Genomic DNA, 22247 nt, shown 5'->3' on the forward strand with positions numbered 1-22247 from the left:
ACATAAATGTACAAATATCTCTTTTAGACACTATTATTCTGTTGTTTGGGGAGTATACTCAGTAGTGAAAATGCTAGAGCATATGGTAATTCTATTTTCAATTTCTTCAGTAACTACCATATTGTTTTTAAGAGCAACTGTACCATTTGGCACACCTATGAACAGTTAACAAGGGTTTCTTTTTTTCTACATCCTAATCAAAGTTTGTTCTTTTCTTTTTTAATTATCTAAAAGGGCGTGAGGGCATGAGGTTGTATCATGTAGTTTTGATTTGCATTTTCCTAGTGATTAGTGATGTTGAACATGTTTATATGTGCTTTTTGTCTATTTGCTTATCTTCTTTGAAGAAATGTCTATTTAAGTCCTTTGTACATTTTTGAATTAGGTTCTTTGTTTGTTGTTGTTGTTGTTGTTAAATTTTAGAAGTTCTCTTTATAGTTTAGGTATAAATCTCTTATCAGATACATAATTCACAAATGTTTTCTCCCATTTTGTGGGCTGCATTTTTACACTGCTGATAGTAACTTTTGATGCATAATTTTTTTTAATTTTCATGAAGTCCTATTTGTCTATTTTTTGTTTTCTTACCTGTGCCTTTGTGTCATATCTAATAAATTTCTACCAAGTTCAATGTGAAGATTTTGCCCTGTTTCATTCTAAGAGTTTTATAATTTTAGGTCTTATATTTAGATCTTTGATCTTTTTTGAGCTAATTTTTTAATATATTAGGGTCCAACTTTATTGTTCAGTATGTGCATATCTAATTTTTTCAGCATCATTTATTGAAAGACTATCCTTTCCATATTGAATTTCCTTGGAACTTTTAATCAAAAACCATTCGATCGTATACATGAGGGTTCCTTTCTGGGCTCTGTATTCTATTCCATTGGTCTATATGTCTGCCTTTATGCCAGTTCTGTACTGACTGTTTTGATTATAGGAGGTTTGTAGTCACTCTTAAAAATCAGCAAATACCTTTCAGCGATATTCTCCTTTACTCAAGATTGTTTTGGCTGTTAAGGGTCCTTTGAGATCACATACATTTTAAGATGTTTTTCTCCTTTTTACAAAAAGAAAAGTCAGTGGAATTTTGGTAGGGATTGCATTGAAACTGTAGATGCTTTGGGTAGTATTGATATCTTAACAATATTACATCTTTGAACACAGGATTCATTACCATTTAGTTATGTCTTTTAAATTTATTTCAGCAATGTTTTTAGTTTAAATTGTACAAGTCTTTCACCTCTTGGTTAAGCTAATTTCTAATTTTCATATTCTTTTGATGCCATTATAAATGGAATTATTTAAATAATTTTCTTTTCATATGGGTCATTGTAATATAATATATAAAATGTAGCCAGTTTGTGTGTTGTCTCTGTATTACACTACTTTGCTGAATTTATTTATTATTTCTAAGAGGTTTTGTGGAATAATTAGGCTTTCTACATAAAAGATCATGTCAAATGTGAGTAGAGATCATTTTAATTCTTTTTCAATTCAGATGCTTTCCATTTATTCATCTTGCTGAAATGCTCTGGCTAGAACTTCTGGCACCAGATTAAATAGAAATGGTGAAAGTAGGCATCTCTACCTTTCCTGATCTTAGAAGGAAAGCTTTTAGTCATTCACTGTTGACTCTAACGTTTGCTTTGAGTTTTTCATATATGGCTTGATTTTTATTATGCTGAGGTATGTTTCTTATATTTTACTCAACTCGTTTTTGGAGTATTTATTTTATTTTATTTTATTTTATTTTATTATTATACTTTAGGTTTTAGGGTACATGTGCACAATGTGCAGGTTTGTTACATATGTATCCATGTGCCATGTTGGTTTGCTGCACCCATTAACTCATCATTTAGCATTAGGTATATCTCCTAATGCTGTCCCTCCACCCTCCCCTGACCCCACAACAGTCCCCGGAGTGTGATGTTCCCCTTCTTATGTCCATGTGTTCTCATTGTTCAATTCCCACCTATGAGTGACAACATGTGGTGTTTGGTTTTTTGTCCCTGCGATAGTTTGCTGAGAATGATGGTTTCCAGTTTCATCCATGTCCCTACAAAGGACATGAACTCATCATTTTTTATGGCTGCATAGTATTCCATGGTGTATATGTGCCACATTTTCTTAATCCAGTCTATCGTTGTTGGACATTTGGGTTGGTTCCATGTCTTTGCTATTGTGAATAGTGCCGCAATAAACATATGTGTGCATGTGTCTTTATAGCAGCATGATTTATAGTCCTTTGGGTATATACCCAGTAATAGGATGGCTGGGTCAAATGGTACTTTTATAATAAAAGGGTGTTGAATTTGTCAAATGCTTTTTCTCAAACAATTTAGACGGTCATGCTGTTTTTTTAAAAAATGTATTGATATAGGGTATTGCATTGATTTATTATTGTATGTTGAACTATTATTGCATTCCAAAATCAAATCCCACTTAAACATCGTGCATAATGTTTTTGATATGCTGCTGAATTCAATTTGCTAGTATTATGCTGAGATTTTTTGCATCAATATTCATAAAGAATATTGGCCTGCAGTTTTTTCTTGCAGTGTCTCTGCATGGCTTTTTTAATCAGAGTAATGCTGGCCTAATAGAGTGAATTAGGAAGTATTCCCTTCTATTCAGTTATTTGGAAAAGTTTGAAAAGCATTGGTATTAATTCTTCTTTAAATTCTTCATAGAATTCACCAGTGCAGCCATCAGGTACAGGGCTTCTCGTCGTCAAGAAATTTTTGATTACTGACATGTCTCCTTACTAGTTATAGGTCTATTTATATTTTAAATTTCTTTATGATTTAGTCTTGGTAGGTTTTTGTGTATCTAGAAATTTGTACACTTCATCTAAGTTATCTAAGTTTTTGGATCAGTTCTCTCTTAAAATGCTCTTCAGTTTTTTTGGAATTGGTAGTACTGTTCCCATTTTCATTTCTGACCTCAGTAATCTGAGTAAATTTCTTTCACATTACTTTTTGTGTATATTCTCTAGATATTTTCTTTCTGTTTACCATGAGATTGCATTTTACATCTTCAAGTTATAACACTATAAATCTACCAGTTGAACTTGAAAACATACAAAACTCTGGTTCTTTACAATTCCATCCCCACATCTTTTGATTGTTGTTGTCACAAAATTAAGTCTTTATACATTACGTTCCCCAAAATATAAACTGTTTTTTAAAAAAGCATTATTCGCTTAAATTAAGTAGAAAAGGAAGTGTGGAGCTACACACTAAAATTACAATAATACAAGCTTTTATACAAATATTTTTTAAAAATGTTTTAGTATCTTAAATCATCTAGAAAACAAAAACTTGAGTTGCAAACCATGGTTACAATATTAGCTTTTATAATTTCCCATGTATACCACAATTGAGATATTTATTTCCTCATACAACTTTGAATTATTGTCTAGTATTCGTTTATTTTTTCCTCCAGGACTCCCTTGAGCATTTCATGTAGGGCAGGCCTGTGGGAAACAAAGTCCTTCAGCTTTTGTTTATCTGGGAAAGTTTCACAAGTCTGTGTCTTTTAATTGGGGCATTTAGCCCATTTACATTTAAGGTTAATATTGCTATGTGTGAATTTGATACTGTCATCATGATGCTAGCTGATTATTTTGCACACCAGTTGATGCAGTGCCTTCATGGTGTTACTGATCTTTATATTTTGGTGTGTTTTTGCAGTGGCTGGTACCAGGTTTTCTTTTCCATATTTAGTGCTTCCTTCAGGAGCTCTTGCAAGGCAGGCCTGGTGGTGACAAAATCCCTCATCATTTGCTTGTGTGGAAACGATTTTATTTCTCCTTCCCTTATGAAACTTGGTATGGCTGGATATGAAATTCTGGGTTGAAAATTACTTAAGAATGTTGAATATTGACCCTCACTCTCTTCTGGCTTATAGAGTTTCTGCTGACAGATCTGCTGTTAGTCTGATGGGCTTCCCTTTGTAGGTGACCTTTCTCTCTGGCTGCCCTTAATATTTTATCTTTAATTTGACCTCGGAGAATCTGATGATTATGTGTCTTTGGGTTGCTCTTCTCGCTGAGTATCTTAACGATGTTCTCTGTATTTCCTGAATATGAATGTTGCCCTGTCTTGCTAGATTGGGGAATTTCTCCCGGATAATATCCTGAGGTGTGTTTTCCAACTTGGTTCCATTCTCCCTATCGCTTACATGTACTCCAATAAATCGTAGGTTCAGTCTTTTTATATAGTCCCACATTTCTCAGACATTTTATTTGTTCCTTTTCATTCTTTATTCTCTCACCTTGTCTGCATGCCTCATTTCAGCAGGACGGTCTTCGAATTCTGATATCCTTTCTTCTGCTTGATCGATTCGGCTATTGATACTTGTGTGTGTTTCACAAAGTTCTCAGGCTGTGTTTTTCAGCTCCATCAGGTCATTTACGTTCCTCTCTAAACAGGTCATTCTAGTTAGCAGCTCCTGTAACCTTTTATCAAGGTTCTTAGCTTCTTTGCATTGGGTTAGAACACGCTCCTTTAGCTCAGTGGAGTTTGTTAATACCCACCTTCCAAAGCCTGCTTCTGTCAATTTGTTCATCTCATCCTCCATTCAGTTCTGTGCCCTTGCTGGAAAGGTAATGCGATCATTTGGAGAAGAAGCATTCTGGCTTTTGGAATTTTCAGTGTTTTTGCATTGGTTTTTCCTCATCTTCATGGATTTATCTACCGTTGATCTTTGAGGCAGTTGACCTTTGGATGGGGATTTGTGGAAGGGGTCTTTTTTGTTGGTGGTGGCGGTGTTGTTGCTTTTGGTTAGTTTTTCTTCTAATAGTAAGGCCCCTCTTCTGAAGGTCTGCTGCAGTTTGCTGAGGGTCCACACCAGACCCTGTTCACCTGGGTATCACCAGGTGAATTGCAGAGGCTGCAGAACAGCAAAGATTCCTGCCTGCTCCTTCCCCTAAAGGCTTCGTCCCAGAGAGGCACTGGCCTGATGTCAGCTGTATGAGGTGTCTGTGGACCCCTGTTGGGAGGTATCTCCTAGTCAGGAGGCACCGGGTCGGATACCTGCTTGAGGAGGCAGTCAGTCCCTTAGCAGAGCTGGGGCGCTGTGCTGGGAGAATCCCCCTATGGCTGGGAGAATCCCCATTGTCAGGATCAGCCACTCTCTTCAGAACTGGCAAGCAGCAAAGATTAAATCCGTTGAACCTGAAACCCGCAGCTGTCCCTACCCCCAGGTGCTCTGACCCAGGGAGATGAGTGTTCTGTCTGTAAGCCCCTGACTGGAGCTGCTGGATTTCCTGCAGAGATGCCTTGCCCAATGAAGAAGAATCTAGAGAAGCAGTCTGGCCACAGCCGCTTTGCTGCGCTTTGGTGAATTCTGCCATGTCCAAACCTCCCAGTCTCCTTAGCGCTGTCAGGGGAAAATTGCCTACCAAAGCCACAGTGATGGTGGTTGCCCCTTTCTCCACCAAACTCAGTCATCCAAGCCAGACTCCAGACTGCTCTGCCGGCAGTGAGAATTTCAAGCCAGTCGTTCTTAGCTTGCTTGGCTTTATGGGAGTGGGACCTGTGGAGTAAGACCACCTGGCTTTCTGGCTTCAGCCACCTTTCCAAGGGACAGGATGGTTTTCCTGTCTCACTGGAGTTCCAGACACTGCTGGAGTGTGTGTGTGTGTGTGTGTGTATATATATACATATATATATATATAAACAAACAAGCAAACAAACAAAAAACAAAGAAAACACCTGCAGCTCAGTGCCTGCCCAAACAGCTACCCAGTTTTGTGATTGAAACCCGGAGCCCTGGTGGTGTAGGCTCACAAAGTAATCTGATTGGCAAACTGCAAAAAACTTGTGGGAAAAGCATAGTACCCCTCAGGAGTAGCACAGTGCCTCACGGCTTCCCTTGGCTGGTGGAGGGAGATACCCTGCTCAGTGCACTTCCCACGTGAAGTGATGCCCTACCCTGCTTCTGCTCCGTGAGTTGCACCCACTGCCTAAGCAGTCCCAGTGAGATGAACTGAGTACCTCAGTTAGCAATGCAGGAATCACTGGTTTTCTGCGTTGATCTTGCTGGGAGCTGCAGACCAGAGCTGTTTCTACTCTGCCATCTTGGCCCCTCCCACCAAATACGTTCTTTGCAGGTTTTGTTTTGTTTTTTCTCATCCTGTGTCTTTTCCTGGGCTTGTGTTTTCACTTTGTAACTTTTTCTGTATATGCAGTTACTTCTAAATGTTATAGCATTTAACGTCTGACTTCCAAAAGGGAAAAAAAAATAGAAAAAAATGAAAATTGGTGGGAAAGGGCATGAGTCCCTTCTAAATTCCCTGGTAGTTCAGCCAAAGTGGGAGGCCCTGGCAAAAGTGGGGGTAGGTGCAACAACACTGATCACTCGCTTCTTTTGCTATATCTTTGTGATCAGAAGGAACAACCCAAAATTAGAGCACAGATCTCTGATTTTTGAAAAGGCTCCTTTGTGGCCACCTGGCTCCTGCATGCTATGAATCCAAGCCTTTCCCTAGAAGTTTCAAGCCTTCAAAAGACTCCAGAGTTCCAAAGTAGTTACATATCAGACTGATTCTGTCAATGTCACCATTGTCTGTGTGGGGAGAGATTCCTGGTGCTCCCTACTCTGCTATATTCCCATAGCCTTTCTCCAAAAGCTAACATCTTTAAGGAGTAGTTCTATCATGTGATATTATGTCATTTATGCTATATTTTTTGTTTGTTTGTTGTTTGAGATGGAGTTTCACTCTGTTGCCCAGGCTGTAGTACAGTGGCGTTATCTGCTCACTGCAGCCTCCACCCCCGGGTTCAAGTGATTCTTCTTCCTCAGCCTCAGGAGTAGCTGGGATTACAGGTGTGCTCCACCATGTCCGTCTAATTTTTGTATTTTTAGTAGAGGCAAGGTTTCACCATGTTGGCCAGGCTGGTTTCCAACTCCTAGCCTTAAGTAATTTGCTCTCCTAGGCCTCCCGATATGCCAGGATTACAGGTGTGAGCCACTGCACCTGGATTAATTTATGCTGTGTTTTTACATTTACTTTAATCTTTCCAAATAGTTGTACATTTTATTGGCGTTTTTAAAAATAAACAAATGTGTAATTTATTTTATGATGTTACTCATTTTGTCTCTGAAACTATTTTTTCACGTTACAAAATATCTTACTTTTCAGTCATCAATTTTATTATTTTGAGAATTGTGATTATAGTGTCTTTACATTAAAATTATCTCATATTCACACTTTATTTCTCACTAATATTTATATAGCATAGCAAAAGCTTAATAAATATTTAAATTATTTTTATGATTAATAATTGGAAAAACAGGAAGAGTCCAGGAAAAATATATGCTGAAATAGATATCATGTTAGTTAATGTTATATGTCAAATTTACTGGGTTAAGAAAGGTCCAGAAGGCTGGTGTAAAACTATTTCTCAATGTGTCTGTAAGGAGAATTCCAGAGGAGATTAGCGTTTTAATCATTAGACTGAGTAAAGAACTAATGTGGGCAGGAATCATCCGATCCATTGAGGGCCTGCCTGGAGTAGACCAACAACAACAACAACAACAACACACCGAGAAAGGGTGAAATTACTCTCTTTTCTTGAGCTGGCACATTTATTTTCTGCCCTCCGACAGAGCTCTTGGCTCTTTGTTCTTTGGACTTCAGGATTTACATCAGCATCCCTTTGGTTCTCAAGCCATCAGCTGGGGTCTTGGAATTATACCATTAGCTCCTCTAGTTCACAATCCGTTGGACTCAGAATAATCATTAGCTTTACTGGTTCTCTAGCTTTTGGAAAGCATATCATGGGACTTCTCAGTCTCCATAATCATACGAGCCAATCCACATAATAAATATCCTCTTATATGTTCATACATAACCTATTGGTTTTGTTTCTTTCATAAAAAAATTTGCAATTGGGGAAAAAGTGGTCTGTAAAAAGCATTTAAATACTGAAAAGTTTATTCTTATTGAATACTGTATTATGTTTTAAGTGTTTATGGTAGAGAAGCATAACTATGTTGCTAGTGAAACCCTATTATGAAAGGTAAAAACAAATATTTTAATATTTTGAAATTTGAAAAAAAAAATACCTCCACTTAATCCTTAATCTATTTCTGTTGATCACTGCTCTAGGCTTTAATTGACAAAATAGGATTTGAGACCCAGATAATTAACTTTATATTCTGTGTATTCTTATTCAATATCCTTTTTAGTTTTTGTTTGTAACCACATATATATTTAATAAAGTTCACTTAAACATTTTTTACTCTATTGATGTTTATCATCCTAATTCTTTTCTACTGTTTAGTTATTGATTGTAATTACCCCTTGTTTATCAACATTGCTTCTTAAATTTCTTTGGCTTTTCAAAGAGTGTTATTCTGTCTGAATTATTTCATTCCAGGAAATATTTCCTCTTGCTTTCCTTGAAAGAAACCAACTCTATAGCCAGATGAGGAATTCCAGGGTCATAATTTTTGTCTTTAAAATTGTGTGCCAGCAATGACTTTCAGATATATTTGGCACAGAGAGAATTGATAATAGTCTGATATTTTCCTTAGAGTTCCCCATATTTCATGTGTATAGGTGGATGAGAAGGATCATATTTTATAGACATACCTTAAATGACATGGGATGAGGGAGATTCTGGGGAGGAAGAAGAGTCTGTAAGCTCTAGCCTAGTTTCATAAAAGCTTACTATAATGTAAATCAGATATCATCCCAGGTAATAAAAACACCATACCAAGTTTCCTCATGTGGTAGGCAGAATTTTAAGATTGTTCCTGTAATTTCCAACCCCTGATGTTTAGCCCTTCATTTAATTCAAGCCCTCGACCTTCTTTATCTTTTTACGGTAGAATTTCCTCTATTATGAGTCAGCTTACTAGTGGTGGTATATACTTCTGTCTCTCAGCTTAGGTCTGTGGCAGTTTAAACATATGCATATTACACAAGTTACTCTATTTCTGGCTACCAGAGTTTCCAAAGATTCCCCCAGCATCATCCATCCAGTATTTTGTGGCTCTGTATCTCCTGGGATTAAACACATGAATGCTATTCTTACTCCACTTACAACATTGAAGTTTTCTGGGAGTTGTTGTCTCTAAATTACTGGATAGGAAAGAATAAGTGCAAAATTCCACAGGATAAATGTTATTTAATTTTCTAGATGGTGCATCTATTTCTGAAACATAGGTGCATATTTGGGATAAAATCAAGGTTTTTTGTTTGCTTTTAGCTAGAAATGTTGATTTGCTTTATATTTATGTCATCTATTATTATACCTTTTATTCCAATTTTTAAATCTTCTGTTCATTTGATAATTTTCTAAATGCTCACAAAATATATTTATAAAATTATCTTATTCATTCATTCAAAAATGATGGTCTCTACAAATGACAAATATTTGATATTTTGTACAACATCAACATCTTCATTAAAGCCTTTCTGGCCTGCCATATTTGCAAAGACGTTGGCCAACATCAGTATCAAGAGCCTCATCTGCAATGTAGCAGCTGGTGGAACTGCCCCAGCAGCAGGTGCTACACTGGTAGGAGATACTACCCCTTCCTCAGCTACTGCCGAAGCTAGGGAGAAGAAAGGGGAACAAAGAGAGGAATATGAGGAGTCCTATGATAACGTGGGCTTCAGTCTTTATGACTAAACTTCTGTTGTAACATGCTCAATAAAGAGCTGAACTCTATCATAAACTAGAATGAGCTTTGGAGAAGTGGAGGCTGAGTGGTTATATATAGTTAGAAGTTACACTATGCACACAAAACTTGAGATGTGAGAAGACAAGATTTAGTAATGTTACTACAACTAAAGAACATGTGAGGTAAAGGCAGGAAAGACAGGGTCCAAATGGTAAAACCCAAATAGACTCACATTTGTCTTATGTCAATTGTATATGTGTACAAATAAGATTTTAGTACCTATAAAGAAGTCATACATATAATTTTTTAATTCCTTACAGTAAACTGTTCTGCAATTATGTAAATTCCACTAAAATCTCAATTAATGCCCAAGCAGGAAAAAAAATTGTATTGCAGGCAATTTACAAAAAAGCTACTATTACTTATTAGATGAGTCAGTATATATATTTGTAGGTATGGTGTATGTGCATAGGTATGTGTATGCATATGTTTGTGTGCCTATATATGTCTATATGTGTATGTGTCTATATATATATGTTTAAATACAATTTTTAATGGCTTTTTATACCAATGACCTGTTACCTTATGCCAGTAATCATAAATAGTCATTATTGGAGAGCAATCCCTAGACCAGCAGGATTAGCAGAGTCTACAAATTTGTTACAAATGCATATTATCAGCCTGACTATACACTTCAGACTGCTCAATTAGAAACTGTAGGGATTCATCGGCTGGGTGCAGTGGCTCACGCCTGTAATTCCAGCACTTTGGGAGGCCGAGGTGGGTGGATCACAAAATAAGGGGATAGAGACATGGCCAACACGGTGAAAATACAAAAATTAGCTGGGTGTGGTGGCATGTGCCTGTTGATCTAGTAATCATCCTTTAATAAACCTTACATTTGATTATATGCATATAAACTTTTAAGAACCACCAATTTAAAAAAACATCATTTGTTGTACATTTTTAATATAAGAGAAATATTGATAAGAAACTTTTAGGGGTTTCTAAATAATATTTTCTCTAACCATTCTGAAGCAAAATCAGGTACTTTAGGGAAATGGTTGCCTTTGCCATTTCTAGGTGACAGACACTCAGACATGACAGTGCCTCTGCCGTTTTTATAAAGACTGAAAGCATTCTAAAATGATCAATGGCTTTTTATTTATTTGTGTATTAATGCAATCATTAAAAACAGGTTACCATTAATAAATGTAGTATAATTTAAAAATCTTAGGAAACAAGTCAGGTAGACAAAGGCAAATGTATTTTGCAACTGATTTACTTTTATTTTCAAAACTAGAGGACTTATTTTCCAAGCACTTATATGAGAAAAGATTGGTGGAAAAAAAAAGTTAGCATGAATAAAATGAAAACCTAGGATCCAGATTCTTACTATATGTGGCATTAATATACTATTTTTTGAAATATACCACATTCCATAATGCTAATATATAAAATAGTACTGTTTAAAGAATACACCACTGGGACTGCCCTGAGTAAGACAGCACACAGCACTGGGTCTCACTCAAGGTCTGTTGTAACCACTCTCTGGCTAGCACCTATGTTCACTCAAGGCTCTAGCTCTATACAATCAGCAGCTGGCAAAGTCAGCCAGGTTTGTGTCATTCCCTTCAGGGTAGAAAGTTCCGCCAGGTCCCGGGCAGGTCCAGAAATGCTGCCTGTGAGCCAGGGATTGGAGTAAAAAACCTTAGAAATATACCTTATGTTCTATCCTACTGCAGGCAAACTGGTACTCAAACCAAAATATAAACTCTTTCTACCTCTTTCCCTCCCTTTCCCCAGGAAGAGAAGCCCCTAGCTGCAGCCACCACCACCACTGACTCATGAGGGGTTCTGCCAGGCTACTCCTGATGTTCACTTAAAGACCAAGAGCTCTTTCTTCAGTTTGTGGTGAATGCTGCCAGGCTTGACACTCACCCTTCAGGGCAGTGGGATCCCCTCTGGCCCAGGGAAGGTCCAGAAATGCTGTCCAAGATCCTTGGTCTGGGCTTGGAGATTGCAAGGTCCTGCTTATGGCTCTACCCTTCTGTGGCCAAGCTGGTACCTAATTTGCAAGACAAAGTCCTTTTTAATTTTTTCACTGCTTTTTCCAAACAGAAGGAATCTTTCACCATAGCCACCACAGCTAGGAATGTGCTAGGTAACACCTGAAGCCAGCAGGTCTCACAGCCCAAGGCCCATGGCATACTCCCTGCATATCACTATTGGTTATTCAGGGCCCAAGAGCTCTTTAATCGGCACGTAATGAATCCTTTCACGACTTGGTTCTTTCCTTCAAGGCAGCAGGTACCCTTTTGGCCAAAGGTGTGTCTAGATATTTCATCCATGAGCTAGGGCCTGGAATGGGAGTCTCACAACTCTTATTGATGGCCTATCCCACTGTGGTTGAGCTAGTATTGAAGTTACAAGACAAAGTCCTCCTTACTCTTTGCTCTCCCCTCTTTAAGCAGAAGGAGAGTTACTTTCCTTGCTGCAAGCTGCACTGCCTAGTGTTGAGGGAAGGGTGGTACAAGCACTTCCTTAGCTGCCCCGGCTGGTGTCTCCCTCAGTCACGTGGCACCCTAGTCCATTGGCTCTGAGCCCAGCCCAGCACTAGTAGTTGCCTAGGAATTACAGTCCTTGCGTGTCCGGAATTGGTGGGCTCTTGGTCTCACTGACTTCCAGAATGAAGCCGCGGACCCTCACACTGAGTGTTACAGTTCTAAAAGATGGTGTGTCCGGAGTTTGTTCCTTCTGATGTTCGGATGTGTTTGGAGTTTCTTCCTTCTGGTGGGTTCCTGTTCTCACTGGCTTCAGGAGTGAAGCCACAGACCTTCGCGGTGAGTGTTACAGCTCTTAAAGTGGCACGTCTGGAGTTGTTCGTTCCTCCCGTCCTGAGTTGTTCATTCCTCCCAGTGGGTTTGTGGTCTCGCTGGCTTCAGAAGTGAAGCTGCTGACCTTCGCAGTCAGTGCTACAGCTCATAAAGGCAGTGCGGACCCAAAGAGTGAGCAGCAACAAGATTTATTGCAAAGAGTGAAAGAACAAAGCTTCCACAGGGTGGAACGGGACCCGAGCGGGTTACTGCTCCGGCTCCGGCAGCCTGCTTTTATTCCCCTATCTGGCCCCACCCACATCCTTCTGATTGGTCCATTTTACAGAGAGCTGCTTGGTCCATTTTACAGAGAGCTGATTGGTCCGTTTTACAGAGAGCTGAATGGTCCATTTTGACAGGGTGCTGATTGGTGTGTTTACAATCCCTGAGCTAGACACAGAATGCTGATTGGTGCATTTACAATCATCTAGCTAGACATAAAAGTTCTCCAAGTCCCCACTAGATTAGCTAGACACAGAGCACTGATTGGTGCATTTACAAACTTTTAGCTAGACACAGAGTGCTGATTGGTGTGTTTACAATCCCTGAGTTAGACACAGAGTGCTGATTGGTGCATTTACAATCCTCCAGATAGACGCAAAAGTTCTCCAACTCCCCACTAGATTAGCTAGACACAGAGTGCGGATTGGTGCATTTACAATCCCTGCGCTAGACACAGAGTGCTGACTGTGTATTAGAATCCTCTAGCTAGACATAAAAGTTCTCCAAGTCCCCACCTGACTCAGGAGCTCAGCTGGCTTCGCCTAGTGGAACCCTCACCTAGTGGATCCCACACCAGGGCTGTGGGCAGAGCTGCCTGCCGGTCCTGTACTGTGCACCCACACTCCTCAGCCCTTGGGCGGTCGATGGGACCAGGCACCACAGAGCAGGGGGCAGCGCCCACTGGGGAGGCTCAGGCCATGCTGGAGCCCATGGGGGGAGGTGAGGGGGGCTTCTGACATGGCGGGCTGCAGGTCTGGAGCCCTGCCCTGCGGGGAGGTGGCTGAGGCCTAGTGAGAATTTGAGTGTGGTGTGGGTGGGCCAGCAGTGCTGGGGGACCCACCGCACCCTCTGCAGCTGCTGGCCTGGTTGCTAAGCCCCTCACTGCCCTGGGCCGGTGGCTCCGGCTGGCTGCTCTGAGTGTGGGGCCAGCCGAGCCCGTGCCCACCTGGAACTCACGCTGGCCTGCGAGCGCTGCGCGCAACCCCAGTTCCCACCCGCGCCTCTCCCTCCACACCTCCCTGCAAGCAGAGGGAGCCAGCTTCTGCCTCAGCCAGCCCAGGGAGGGGCTCCCACAGTGCAGCGGTGGGCTGAGGGGCTCTTCAAGCATGGCTAGAGTGGACGCTGTGGCCTGAGGAGGTGCGGAGAGCAAGCGAGGGCTGCTAGCACGTTGTCACCTCTCACTTGTGTCTTATACTGCCTTTCAAGTGGAGCTAGGACTCTAGGGCAGTATGGCCCATGGTGGTGAGGCTTTTCAAGAAACTGAATCTAGTTGCTAGGATGGGTGATTCCCCACTAGCTAAGGCTGGTCCCAATGCTCCTTCCGTGCATGAGCGCTCGCTGAGTTTAGCACAACTTTGCTCTCAGTTGTGACAGGGCAGCACTGAGTTCAATGTAAAGTCCCCACTGTGCTCTCCCTCCCCCAAATGCACAGACACTTTATGCTACATGGCTGCTGTTGGGGGGTGGAGGAGGAGTGGCGTTAGTGATTTAAGACTGTCTTTCCTACCCACTTCAATGACTTTTTCCTCTATATCAGCTTAAAACCAGGCACTGCAATGACTCATGTGAACTGGATTCTTGTGGCAGTGCTTTTCTGTATGCAGGTCATTGTTAAAATTTGGTGTTCCTGCAGGGGAAACAAACAGTGTAGGCTCCTATTCTGCCATCTTGCTCTGCCTTAATTTTTATTTTAGACTCAGGGTGTACATATGCAGTTTCATTGCATGGGTATATTGCCTAATGCTGATATTTGACTTATGAATAATCCCATCACCCAGATAGTGAGCATAGTACCCAATATCCGCTAGAAGCTTTATTTTTTTTAGATATGCAGGTCAGTGGCCATTTTTTTGAGAAATTGTATCTTCTGACATTTAGTTCTTTCTATTTGCTGTTGTTGCTTTTAGAAAGAATTTAGCTGATACATTGTCTCTTTTTATATATTTTGCCTTTTCTTCTAGTTTCCTTCAAAATAGTCTCTTTGTATTAGAAATTCCATAGGTTTACCAAAATATCTATACATGTTAATTTTTTATTTCACCACATCCTGTTTTTGTATCTATTAATTTATATCTTTCATCATATTTTTACAATTCTAGTCATTGTATCATCAAATATTCCCTTTCCTGCATTTTCTTTAGTCAGTCTTTCTTAAGTTATGATTTGATTTAATTCAGGTATTTTTCTATACTTATTTTTCTTCCCTTTGTGTTTTTAATTTCTAGTACTCTATGATACGTTCTAGGTAATTTATGTAATTTGGTCTTCTTGTTTACCAATTATCTCTTCAGCTATATCTAGTCTTCTGTTTAGTTCATGCATCTAATTTTAAATTTTACTCTAGAATTTTTATTTGGCTTTTCTTCAAATCTGGCCAGTCATTTTAAAATAATAAACCTCTGTTTTTCAGAAATATACTTAGTACCACCTTGTATTTATTTAAATATGTGAATATACCTAATGGCTTATTTCATCTTACCATTTTTGGGTTGACAGGTATCAGCCACGGGACATGGGCTGAGGCTGCAGTGACTTGGAGGTTCAGATGAACTGAAATATTCAAGATCGTTTACTCACATATATGGCAGTTTATACGCCTTGTTGATTGGAACTAAGCTTGGACCACTGACCAGAGCAACTACATGTGGCCTCTACATATGGCTTGGTTCTGTGCTTTCTAAGCTCATGGTGAATGTGTTTTACAAGGTCACATTCTTAAAACAAGTATTCTAAGATCTTGAAAGTAATTTTAATTGAAATGGAAATAAAATTTGCCTCTTGCACTCATTGAAACTACAATTCTTGATTCCTTTTATAAATAAAGTGGATGCTTACTAAATTAAGATGAATGAATAAAAATAATTTCAAAACACAAAAAGACAACTATTGAAACTGCTATGTAGTTAAACATCTGGATTAAAGGGGAATTCACTGTGAATTTTATTTATATTTATATAAAGATTATTGGTAGTTCTGAAAATGCCTAGCAGATAATTCCTTTTTGATTCATATAGTCACTGATTGATTAATGCTTTCATAAAAGATTTTGTTTATTGCCAGATCAAATGTAGCCAGCAATAAGGCTTTCTTTATGATCAGTGTAAATTTGTTTCCTTAAGTCCTTCTTTCTCTTTTTCATATTTGTGAAGGAATTCTGGAGTGTTTATTAACAAAAAACATTAATTTTCTCAACTGAGGTTCTATTACTATAAGACCATCAATATCATATTGTAAATTTTGAGACGATAAAAGAGAAAGTTTGCTTTATATTTGATCTAATTTTAAGGAAAAATATGGGCATTTTGATCATTTAAATAACAAAGTTTTATAAAATCAAATATATGACAGGCATTGTGATAGTCATTGGGGATACCCAAATAAACAAGACCAGTAAAATCCTTCCTCTTAATGGAGTTTTATTTTAGAGAGTGAAACAAACACAAACTTAAGTATGAGAAGAATAGATAAAATTTAAGACTGTGATGTGTTAGGAAGAAGCAGGGTGATGAATGGATAGGTATCTCTCTATCCTTTATCTATCTAATCTACCTGTAACATACTAGGAATAGTCTATTTAAATGGATGAAATTTAAGGATAAAGGCTAAAAATACTATTGAATGAGCTGAGTCAGGTGAAGAACTAGGAAAGACTATCTGAGGCAGAAGAAAATCTGCTTATGATAGAAACTGTTAGGTGGGGATTAAAATAAATAAATTACAGCTCAAATATTGTGCATCTTTAAATCTACCATGTCCACAATATTTATTTGAAGGCAGAGAATTATCTTACTAAAAAATTGAAAAATTGTAATAGAAAATAATTGAAAATCTAAATATTAAATTACATATTCACTGAGTTTTTTTAATTGTTATTTTGCATTTAATTTTTTTTCTGTAATTTCTAACTTTTTTTTTTTTTTTTTTTTTTTTAGATGGAGTCTCACTGTGTCACCCAGGCTGGAGTGTAGTGGCACAATCTCAGCTCACTACAACCTCTGCCTCCCAGGTTCAAGCTATTCTCCTGCTTCTGACTCCCAAGTGGCTGGGACTATAGGCGCACGCCACCATGCCCAGCTAATTTTTGTGTTTTTAGTAGACATGGGGTTTCACTGTGTTGGCCAGACTGGCCTCAAATTCCTTTTCTCAGGTGATCTCCCTGCCTCGGCCTTCCAAAGTGAGTTTCTAACTTTCAAATGACATTAGTTTCATGGCTAGAATTCTTTGTCTTGACAGTTTTTATAATAGTAATTAGAAAATTTATTGCAAAATAAGAAAATGATTATTAACACAAATAGTTCGGTAAAGGATAATTATGTAAAGCCCTATGTTTTTTTTTTCTTAATAGAAACATGCGCTCAGAATTGTAATTTCACATTTTACTGAAATGATTTAGCACTCATTTAGTAGAGAAATATTGACCTTACATTTTTAAATTCTTATAGAATTTTTAATCATCTTTGTGTAATACATAGTTACAGTAATGGCTTCCAAAGTGACATTCCCTCAAAAGTATAATGAATTCCAACTTTTTTAACCACTTAAATATTCTTATGAATCATCATAGGGTATGGACTTTACAACTAGAGATTTGATGTACAGTTTAATTATGCCATGTGTTAGCCAAATGTCTCAAACATTGTACACACATACATAATCTTAAATCTCTTCTACATGCTCACTCCTGCTTTCTATTAAGAAGCTAAGTTAAAACATACAAATTAAAAGAGAGAAAATCTATTGGACTTGTCAAAAAAATCCACAAATATTGACTATTTAGCTATTGAGGAATTGTAATGTAGTTTCCCACAGAACAATGATCAAGTGGGGCCTTCACAATTATATTTAAAAAGGCTCACATTTTTTGATAGAAAACTGGTTGGATTTAATGTGTAATATCATTGACTGGTCAAGTTTAATATATAATACACAAAGTTATAGGGGTGTTCCCCTCAATGTAATGATATAATTTCCAAATTCTCACTGGTAATTTTGATAAAACAGTATTTCCTTTATATAGAAATTGTTTGGCAGAAAAAAATTTTGGATTTTCAGGCCGGGCGCAGTGGCTCACCCTTGTAATCCCAGCACTTTGGGAGGCCGAGGTGGGTGGATCACGAGGTCAGGAGATCGAGACCACGGTGAAACCCCATCTCTACTAAAAATACAAAAAAATTAGCCGGGCGTGGTGGCGGCTGCCTGTAGTCCCAGCTACTCGGAGAGGCTGAGGCAGGAGAATGGCGTGAACCCAGGAGGCGGAGCTTGCAGCGAGCCGAGATTGTGCCACTGCACTCCAGCCTGGGCGACAGAGCGAGACTCTGTCTCAAAAAAAAAAAAAAAAAAAAAATTGGATTTTCGTTTTTATAACAATGCCATCAAGAAATAAAGAAACATATAAAAGTAAGAAATCCAAACTAGAAATAGACTAAAGTTTTGTTACCAGCTGAGTCATTAAGATCTTTTAGGCTCCAAATAACTTACTTATCTTATTCAGAAGCCAATAAATCATGAAATATATAAGCAAGGGCTTTGGAAGAAACAAGTTATTTAGATAGGTAAAACATACTATGAATAGCAAATATTTTTCCAAATCTAATATGTTGCTATTATAAACTTTGTAAATGAAATTTTATATTTTAATAAATTTTTTACATAAAATTTGTAAAAATTTATATTTTTATTATTTTGTATCAAGGACTTACATTTTTAAATAAAAAAGCTATAATTATCTTGAATTTATAGTCATAAAGCTAATTTTTGAATTAATTTTATATTGGAAATTATATTCGTTAAACAATTTTTATTTCAATTATAAAACAATAACTGTCTTCATTAGAAAGCCAGATCTTCTATTATAATAAGAATCAAGCTCAGTCCTAACAATTAAGGTACATTTGAGTCTTATTTACCCACCGAAGTATAAAACTAGTCTAACATATATAGCTGAAATTTTTCTAATCCAAATGATGATGTGTCTTAAAGTGGCGTGTTCATGCAATTCTAAGCTTTTATAATTTATTTCTTCATGGCTGCCAAGATCAATATGATCTAGGACTATCAATGTAACCATTGTGACCAATAATGTTTGTTTCTTTATTTCAAACTCTGACTTTAATAAAAATATTTTAAACATTTTAGACTTTATTTAAATTATTGTTAGGTAGACGGAACAAAATTAAGTTTTTCCTTAATACTTCTTTTTCATTTTTTATGATTGTATTACTTGGCTTTGAAATCTATTATTTTCTTCTGAAAGAAAATTATCCATCTGTTGTACTACTCTTTTTTCAGGCACTTTGTTCTTCTGTGAATCAGAACAAATTATAAAATGATTGTAACTCGACGATAAACTTGTTCATAATCTTCCGGTTGCCCCTAAGAGCTAAGCTACACTGTTGTAAGATAACACCAGGAAGTCTTACTATAAGCTATGTTGGGTAAACAGATTCACAAAGTTTTTAAATGATCTTAGAAAAATCATATCGAATTCTATCCACTCAATTTGTATGTTCCATTTCTGGACATTATTTGCACGAAGATGAGGGAGTGACTTCACTTCAGCACTTCCTTGTGCACCTGTAGATGAGTTTCCCTTTGGGAATATTGTTCCTAAGACTTTAGGAAGCCATTCAAATAATCAACCATAAATGATATAATGCACACAGATAAAAGCTCATGTGTCTCCTTTAAGAAGTTACAGAGTTCATGAAAGCATAATGGTAATGCTTAGATAATTCTTAGACAAATGTAAGCAGAGTAGGAAATAAAATCAATTACTCTCCTAATCCAACAGTCATTATTCTAGAAATGCATTTATTTTTTAATCCATAAAGATATTTAAAATGATTCATCTAATTTAGTTGTCCTGAAAACAAAACAAACAACAGTAATAAAACTTAGGTGTTTGAACTGAATGAAAAACAGTAGAAGAGAATTTACCAGTCCCAATTCTGGATGATTGTGTTTGTCAGGATTCTCCAGAGACACAAAACAAATGAGACATATATATCAAGAGGGAGCTAGAAAAATTTATTTTAAAGAATTGATTCACAAAATTATGGAAGATGGCAGGTCCAGAATGTTCAGAGCAGGTTGGCAGGTTGTAAATTTTGGAAGGGGTTGATGTAGTCTTGAGTCCAAAGGAGGTCTGTAACAGAATTACTTTTTCTTTGGGGGACCTCATTCTTCGACCTTAACGTCTTCCCTTGATGGGATGAGGCTCACACACATTATAATGGGTAATCTGTTTTACTCGAAGTCTACTTATTACATTGTTAATCACATGGAAAGAATATTTTCACAGCAACATCTAGACTGCTGTTTTGATCATACACTGGGTGCCACAGCCTAGGCAAGTTGAAACATAAATGAGCCATCACTGTGGTTTATGAAACTGTAAACAAAATACTTCAGGGAATATGTGCAAGGCCAATCATTGTATCACTGTAAGACTGCTCAAATGACACTATCTCAAATATCTATCAATCCAGATATTTGTTAACTATTAAAATACACTAAACCAATAAAAGACAATACATACATAAAAAGAAGAAAGAAGCTAGCTAAATACAGATATGGAAAGATCTCCGAAAAATGCTGTCCTATGAAAATGAAGGATAGAACAATATGTTTAACATGGTAAATTTTATTTAAAAGGGAGGCGTAAAAGTACATATTCAAATGTGCTGGTATGTATGGAAAAATCTAAGGAAAGATGCAACCAAAACCTGAAAATATTTTACTGTGTTCTGAGGGGATGTGTATGTGGCCTCTAGGCAGATAGCAAAGACGATCAGATATTGACTGGACAGTGCACGGAGGATAAAACATATGAATAAAGGGTGGAGAGAAGATAATAGAGGATAATATGCAAATTGAAGTTATAACTGATATATCTTATTATGTGATTGTTTACTTTTCAAAGAAAATTGTAGATATAAAAATAATAGAAAATATTTCTTTAAAGAAACTTCTAGGGCTTTTAATTTCTTCTAACATGCATTCGATTTCACTTTATGTATTTTGAAATAATAAGTAATTCAAGTAACATGAATGTCTGACTTCAGACATAAAATTTGAAATGATGTAAAAATACCAGTAATAATGCTTTATTGGTTCTCATGTCTTTATACATTTTAAGTATTCTTTAATACTTAAAGATACTTTAATACTTCTTTAAGGAGTAAAAACTATAGTTTTACAGACCACCAAAGTCTTTACGATTTTATAGAAACTATTTTTCATTTTTCTTCTTTCAGATTACACATACACACACACACACACACACACACACACACACACACACACACAGAGATTTAAATGATAGTCAAGCCTTAGGTACATCAGCTTGGTTCGTATGTTCAGAGCTTGCTTTCATCCCAGTGTAATAGAATACATAAAAGGATAAAAGGTTGCTTTATAGGAAAACTTTAAATTATAGCCACCTGTTGAAAGTTCTAGAAACTTCTAGTCACCATTTACGTGTAAAATCTTGCTTTCTAACCTTACAATTTGTTTTGTGGAGAAATAAATGTTATCATGTCTTTTCTGCTTTGATAAGTCCTTGATAAGTTATCAAGTCATTTTGAAACAGAACACATTTAGATATTTAGCAAAATACTTTTTGAATGGATATATGCATTTTTATGTGTGTATGTGTGGATAAGTACACATGTATAAATACAGAAGAAAAAGGGCCTCAAATAATAGATCTGAAAAAATAAAACTTTCAATTGTAGTTTTAATATGCTTAACGTTAACCTTTGTCAACAAAATGGCTTAGTAACAATGTTAAAGAATTTTACCATTACTACCATACATCAAAATAGGCAAATAGGCAAGATATATCAAAATAGTTGCAATGTTTGGAAGACAAATTGTGAATCAGTGCTTTGTCACCATGACAGAATTTATAAATTATTACAGTTTTAGGGATAACTAGAAGGTGTCCACACAATAAGAAAGTTGTTAGGATATCATCTTATGAATCTGGGGTTCCATCCTAGAAACAAATGGAATGGATGATAGTAGGAGTCATGTGCAGAACCTCTAGAATCATAGCTTCAGAGGCCTGCAATATTATATTATCACATGAGACAATAGAAAATAATGTCTCATGCTAGTATTATTGTCATGAAATATAACACCTATCATTTCTATTCTTTGTCTCTAATATGCAGACAAATAAGTGAAAAATATATTGGTTAATGTTGTAAAAGTATTTTTTCCTTGACACCTGGTAATTTTAAAAGAACTGTGCATCAGCAGTAAAGCTCAATAAAACAGAACTTGAAAATTCAGAATTTTTGGTAACCTGATCTTGTTAATTTGGCCTTAGTTTGTAATGATTTGTAAAAACTATTTTATCGAACAACTAAGAAATATTAACATGATTATTAAAATCATGCCTCCCTGTAAACTAATTCATACTTTTGTGAAACGAAAGTTTCTTGACTGGCCTTTCAAATAATCAGTGGGGCTTGGGGCACAGCCATTAATAATAATAATATA

Source organism: Hylobates moloch, unplaced genomic scaffold (genome assembly GCF_009828535.3).
Source record: "Hylobates moloch isolate HMO894 unplaced genomic scaffold, HMol_V3 SCAFFOLD_2, whole genome shotgun sequence".
NCBI classification, from domain to species: Eukaryota; Metazoa; Chordata; class Mammalia; order Primates; family Hylobatidae; genus Hylobates; species Hylobates moloch.